The sequence below is a fragment of the Pezoporus occidentalis genome, unplaced genomic scaffold, assembly GCF_034315485.1.
Source record: "Pezoporus occidentalis ecotype Australia unplaced genomic scaffold, CSIRO_AGI_Poc_V1 ctg26, whole genome shotgun sequence".
NCBI classification, from domain to species: domain Eukaryota; kingdom Metazoa; phylum Chordata; class Aves; order Psittaciformes; family Psittacidae; genus Pezoporus; species Pezoporus occidentalis.
Genome location: NW_026914502.1, coordinates 3740363 through 3747354, shown reverse-complemented (window position 1 = coordinate 3747354; position 6992 = coordinate 3740363). Strand labels below are relative to the sequence as shown.

Genomic DNA, 6992 nt, shown 5'->3' with positions numbered 1-6992 from the left:
TTAATGACTTTTTATTGCTCTTAAATTGATTAATATATTTTTGCTGGCAATATGTCATATTCATTTTTTTCCCATTATTTAAATACTGTTGAAGATTCAATATCCAAAGAAACATAAGAATTTTGTCTAAACTGGCAAGCTGGAGTGGGGCGTGTAGGGAGGAAATACATGGAAAGCCCACCCGTGCACAAGACAAGAGTACAGCTATAATTCATAGAAGCACAGCCTGGTCAGCTTTTTCTCCCATGGGAAGAAAACCATCCAACTAACGCAAGGTTGGCTCTTCTTTCCTCGTTGAAGCAGTTATTGGGGCAAGCCTGGCAGGCAAAACCTTAGCCCTATATACAGGCACAATCCCAAGCAGCAGCATTTCCTGAGGGCTGTTTTCCTGGGTGCACAGCCCACTGCTCACTGAGAGAGCTGAGCAATCTTTACACGGCAAGTATCAAACACACAGCACCGGCAAACACCTTCTCCGGCTTAGCTGTGAATGTAATTTCCTCTTTTGCCATGCCTGGGAAACATTCAAGTGTTGTGTTTCTCTTGCAACAGTTAATAACACTGTGAGCACCTGCAACTCGATAAGCAAAGCCTCTCCTAGCTCTGCTTTTAGTGTTAGTGCTGATGTGGTCTAATTTTTCAGGAGAAACACAAAACTCTCGGCTCAAGTTACGGCCCCTCAAATCCTTCTGGCTCACCAGCCAGTATAAACATTGCTGTGTGTAAGCCTTGTGAGGGGAAACAAACACAGAAATACATTTAAAGATTCCTAAAAGGTAAGAGAGATGAACTACTGACTTTGCAGTCCAACTGGCATGAAAATCTATTTTGCTCTGAATGTATACTTTCCACCACAAAAAAGATGTGGGATAAATAAGGCACCTGTGATGCTGTGATGTGCTCATCACGCATCCTCAACCAGGGCTGTGTAAGACTTGTGTCTTTCACATGAGGGAAGACAAAAGATTAAATAAGTCTTTTTATTTTCACTGACTAGTTTCCTAGTGCTGTCTATTTTAATCATTAGCTGCAAAGATGAGAGGAGTCATTATCATGTTACATAGCAATTCAACAGATACCACATGAAAAAAGAACACAGGGAACAGGCAGTAAAAAATGTAAAGTATTGTTGGCCAATTTAGTTCCCCTCTCAAATGTTTGACCTGATATAGAAATTGATTTAGGTTTGACTAACCTTTTTGGGGGGTTATTTGTCTTTTACTGATACTGCATTTGTTTAAACTGAGTTTCATGGGCACTGATTATTATCAGGAATGATATAGAAGTGGAGCACACGGAACTATCTTTTAGAAACTGGAAGACATTCCCATTCTCTCTGTCCTAAACTCCAACATGATCTCTGTATGTGTTCTGTATTCCCCCAAACTGAATTTTTCTTCTGAAGTTCCTAAAGGTTAGTGCTAGGAGCCACATGTATTTAGATTGTGTATGCAAAGACAACATCATGAATTCTAAAATGGGTAGGTCCTTTAGTTGTATTTCCATCCCCTTTCTTTAATTCCTTACTCTTGAGTTTGTTTTAAAAGGAAAAAGACTACATTCAGCACTCTGCACCTCTTTCGATCTGAAAACATGGCCTATGTGTAATAATATAACACAAAGGTTAAAAGGAGAAATGAGTCAAGCTTTCAGAAGGGTAAGCTCTGAACAGTCAAAATTAGTATGCCAGTTCCCCGAAACATGAAATATTGACCAAAGAAATTGATTTTTGAACCTATAAAAAGACAATTTTCTCCTCTGTCTTGAATATTAGAAAATCAGGGGAAAGGAGAATAAAGAAATCTAAATAATTTCTTGTTTCCAGAAACAAATGACTGAGGAAACATGTTTACTACCTTAAGGTTTATAGTCAGGTCAGAAGATTTGGCATGCATAAGTTCTCACAGTAGGATAACCCTTCGACTCCTCACACATTGGAGTATTTGTCCATACCAGCAAATTAATATCTACATGCCTTGGGCATCCAGCATAGGTTTATGTTGTTGTTGGAATCACAGCATTCTAAGAATCTGTTTCAACTTGCTATTTTGTTATTACAGTTTTTCACTCTGTGTAATATTACTCAGTTTTGGGTTTGATGACTGATGGACATGCAAGTCCACATGTGATCTTAGAGGTACTTACAGTTCACAAACAAAAATATGACCAAATGGAAAAGAAATTTGGTTTTATATTTGTCTTGTTCCTTGCATTCAAGCCTGGCTTGAGCCTAAGGATACATTTCCTTTCATAAACATATCTGTCTGATATTGCCAAACAATCATACATAGCAATGTAATTTCTGAATGCTGTGACTACATGGGTATTTGTGTGGGTTATTTTCTTGTAGCATTAACTTCAGCTAAACTACAGTGTTCTCACACATATGTTAAGATTCTGATGAATGTATCTTGTCCTGCCTTCTTTGCATAAATAAACCTCCAAAGAATGTGAAAAGAAACCCCAAAACATTATGCACGGATTACCTGCATTAAGTCTGATTTGAACTGCTGGCTCTTATTTGCATGTTGGTCTCAGTATTGCCCTGTCTGCCTGGTGCTTGGTGTTTCCTTTTCCTCCAGGCAACTGCAGGTCTATTCCTAGTGGTCTGTGGAAAATTGCTCCTGGAGAAAATGCCTTGAAATAAAATGATATTGTTTTGTATGCAATACTGTTCATAAAGAAACTCAATGAACGGTGTGTTAAACTTGCTTCAGAGAAAACAAGAAACTCTCACCTACAGAGAAAAAAATGTTGCCATTAATACAGGATCTGATGGCCTGAGGCCACCAAGAAAGCACATAGCCCATACCAAATCATTCGTTAACGGCTATAAAGCTAATGAAAAGCAATACTCTTCTATTAATATGGATTAGAGATGAAGTCTGAACTGTGAATCCTTGCCAACTGAAACGCTTACTCTAACAGCATGAATAAAGGAATCCATGGACATCTTCCTGACACAAGAGCACTAAATCATCCTCAAATCAATACAAGTGCTTTGGTGTAGTCATCTCTACCCGGAGTTGAAGAAGGTTGGCATTTGTCTGCCAAGTCTGTGGCAGGCTAAGAGGCACAGCTTAAATAAAGTGGAACGGAAACTACTCCAGCTGCCCTCACATACATTTTTCAGATCCTGACAAGAATCAGTCTGGGAATGTGAGGATTATGCCAGGCTGAACGAATGAAAAAGAGCACTGCTTCTGTAACATATGTTTCCTCTCAGTCTAGAGGTGGTCTCCTAGTGGGCCTGAATTTCTTTGCACATCATATTTGGCACCAGTGTGCAGAATCCAAAGGTATTTTTAACACACTAAAAGAAAGTGCCTGGGCAATATGCCTCCCGCACAAGATGACACTCCTACCAGGGACTCTTCTAGTGAGGTTCCAGACTTGCTTTATATTTATAACACTGCTCACTTTACAAACAGTGTTTTTCATTTTAAATTTCAACGAGCAGCAGAATAATTTCAGACATTTCAGAAGAAAAAAAAAAGAGCAATGGAAATAGTGGCAATAACTGGCTTTTTCCTGAAGTCATACTTCTTTAAGAAAACTTAGCTCCATTTCTATATCTTATATTTTGCAGGAAAAATCCTGGCCATACATATTGCCAGCTGCTAAAATACCAAGAGGCAGAAAAAAACCCAAAGATGGAGCAGGGAGGAAGAATTTATAGGTTTTCTGAATAGGAATGCAGAAGGAAAACATTATCAGTATGCACACGTCCTTCTATTTGGCTGAAATGCAAAAATTTCCATTTTCATAAATAACATAATAGATAGCTCCAAAGAAAGAAAACATTCTTCCTTCCTAATACCAGTTCCCAGTATCTGACATTATTTGGCATGGCCTTTTTATTCTATATTAACCTATGCATTTGGTATCAATTATGAAAACATTAGATTTCTACAGATTTATTCTGAATTTATCAACCACTGAAAATACACAAAAATAAACAGACTTGAGATATTATGTGAATCAGGGCACCTTTCGTACTCTAGGGTATCTTACCACTACAGAAGTATTCTGTGCCCCACACCCTTGGACTGAGGCCACCTGGTGAAACTCAAGCTGGCAGACATAGAATCTAGAGGTCTTGGTGTCCCACATACACTTAGTTTTTAGAGCCAATAGCTTGCCACACTCAGAACCTCTGAAAATGATATCTAGGAGCCCAGAGGGCCTTTGATTTAGGATATTCAGCTCAGTGAAACCACGCTAGAAAAAGTACAGATAACATTCTCATCTAAGAGTTTAGCAGAAAGAAAAAGAAAATACGTCTGAATATTCCCACCTACCTTTAATGGGAAATTCAAAAGGTTTACTTCTCCCCCACCACAGAAAGGTACAAGTTTTTGCTCACGTGGTCTTTCTGAAGGTCTTCCCAGAAAGATTTCAAGCAATCCCAAAGTTTCCAGGATTAGGAATGTGTTCAGGGAGTTAGAATCCAGGGATTTGGATTACACACATTTTAGTGTATGTAATAAGGACTGATAATCCTTTGCATGCATAAAAGCACAAAATAGCCACATGAGCCTCTCCTGTTCCAATACCACCCTTAGGGCAAGAACACTAAAAGTTTCCTGAAGGATTCATGAATGCCTGGAGTTCAGTCCCAGCCCCTGAAGGAAAACTCAAAGCTCAACGGCAGCTACATAACAGAGAGCCTTTTTTTTAAGTTCTAGAGACAGACAAAAATACTGAAGTCAATAGGTTTAAAATGAGATAAAAATTAATATGATGTATGGTGAGGTATAGAATCCCCAAGCTTTTTTCCTGATGTACAAACTTGTCAGACTTATTTTTATTGGGAAAAGCTTCTGGAGTTATCCCAGAGAACCTGCTGGGAAAAATACCGATATGAATTAAACCAATGTTTTTTAAAGGTTATAATAGAATTTATTGATACGAATAAAAGCTGTGGATTGATAATGTCAGGCTTCCAGGAAGGGCTGAGCCTACAACGCTCATAAAGAGCCTTGAGAAAACTGTGGTGGGCTGACAGCTGGCACAATCCTCCCATTGTGAACATGTGAAGGAAAGGTAAAACTGGAAGTTTGTCGAGTTTTCCCCACTGCTGACTTTAGAAACCACCCTTCTTCACACTTGTTTGGATTTTACATGTCCTTCAAAAAGACCAAACTTGGATTAAAGGTTTGGCGAGAGGGAGAATTTGCCACAGCCTTTGAAAACAATTTTGTTCTCTCATTGTTTTTCCTTCTTTCCCCAAAGTCATAGAATCATAGAATAGTTAGGGCTGGAAAGGACCTTAAGATCATCCAGTTCCAACCCCCCTGCCATGGGCAGGGACACCTCACACTAAACTATCTCACCCAAGGCTCTGTCCAACCTGGCCTTGAACGCTGCCAGGGATGAAGCACTCACAACCTTCCTGGGCAACCCATTCCAGTGCCTCACCACCCTAACAGGAAAGAATTTCCTCATTATATCCGAACTAGTCTCTTAACTTCACATCTAAACTTACCATGTGTATACTATTTTACTGCTCTATACAAGTTTTATGATGCTACACGTGGTAAAAAGCATTCCCATTCAAAACCTTAGTCAAATATAATAGCATCCCATTTACATTCCATGCAGCACACTGGGTTTTGGAACAATCCCTCAGTTTTGAAAGCACAGTAAAATACACCTTTGATACTAGGTTGGTGTTGTGGTTTAAACCCAGTCAGGTAATTCGTTCGCTCACTTCCCCCCCTTTTTCTTGCCCTCCCCCTGCTCTCGGAGGGACGGAGAGGAGAATCGAAAAGAATGCAACTCCCACGGGTTGAGATAAGAACAGTTTAGTAACTAAGGTATAACACAAATCACTACTGCTACCACCAATGATAATAATGATAAAGGAAATAACAAGGGAAGAGAATACATCATCTCACCACCAGCCGACCGATAACTCGCCCCCCCAGCCCGACCAAGCTCTGACCGATACCTCCTCCAACCCTGCAGTCTCCCAGCCCTTCCGGCTAACTCCCAGTTACATCCTGGGCATGACGTGCTGTGGTATGGAATACCTCTTTGGTCAGTTTGGGTCAGGTGTCCTGTCCCTGCTTCCTCCTGGCTTCCCCTCCTCCCTGGCAGAGCATGAGGCTCACAAAGTCCTTGGCCAAACCAAAACATCGCTTGTTATCAGCTCTGTTCCCAAGCTGAAAGTCAAAACATTGCACTGCACCAGCTACCAAGAAGGGGAAAAATGACTGCTACTGCTGAACCCAGGACATTATCCACCCCTTATTCCATACCATTCACGTCATGCTCAGATCCCACATTTTCAATATACCATCACTCTTATCTCGGTGCACTCTTAACTTAGTGCATGGACCAGTCCCTATAAAGCTGCTGAGTCCATCTGGTCCATGATGTCAGGCTCCATCTCTTGTAACAGTCTTCCAGAGCAGGAGAGACTGTGTGCAGTGTTCACACTCGTGAATAACCTGGGCAATAGTGTCCATTGCTAAGTCCACCCCTCGATCATGAGTCCATATCTATGTTGCATCTCTGCTCTGATGGCCTGAAGTGCCATGGGCCCACCAGACTCAAACTAATTCACTGTCCCCTTAAGCAGTTTCTGCAACTTGTTGCTGGGGACTCCATACAGCTGCCTTCCATCTCCGATGCTTCCAAAGCACTGGAGGGCCCCAGTGGACTAGATACTTGCCCATAGTGTCCCACACACCCTGCCACTCATGACTGTCCAGACTTGGGGAAAACCTCTTGGTCCCCCTATATTGTCGTCTAACCCCAGACAAGTCCCAAACCTGACTCTGCTTAACTTTTGAGATCAGACAAAATGGTCGTGGGTAGCACACACTCTGTGTGTGTGCCAACATGCTGATCCCCATCACAATCAGCAGGCAGGTCCCAAGGATACCCAAAGGCCATTCAGAACCTTCAGAACTCTCAGTTGATGCTGCTGTACTTGTCACTGGGGCTGGTGTAGCTGCTGTACTTGTCACTGGGGCTGGTGTAGC

General features: G+C 41.2%; 1 long non-coding RNA gene across 1 annotated transcript; it reads right to left on the bottom strand.

Moving 5' to 3' along the window:
* Nucleotides 1-1500: 1500 nt before the first annotated feature.
* On the bottom strand, nt 1501-4482 carry LOC134166418 (uncharacterized). The gene is made up of 3 exons (XR_009965871.1): nt 4302-4482; nt 2487-2637; nt 1501-1598 (listed from the first exon to the last, which is right to left on the bottom strand). It is a non-coding gene; the product is annotated as an uncharacterized LOC134166418 (long non-coding RNA).
* Nucleotides 4483-6992: the final 2510 nt, after the last annotated feature.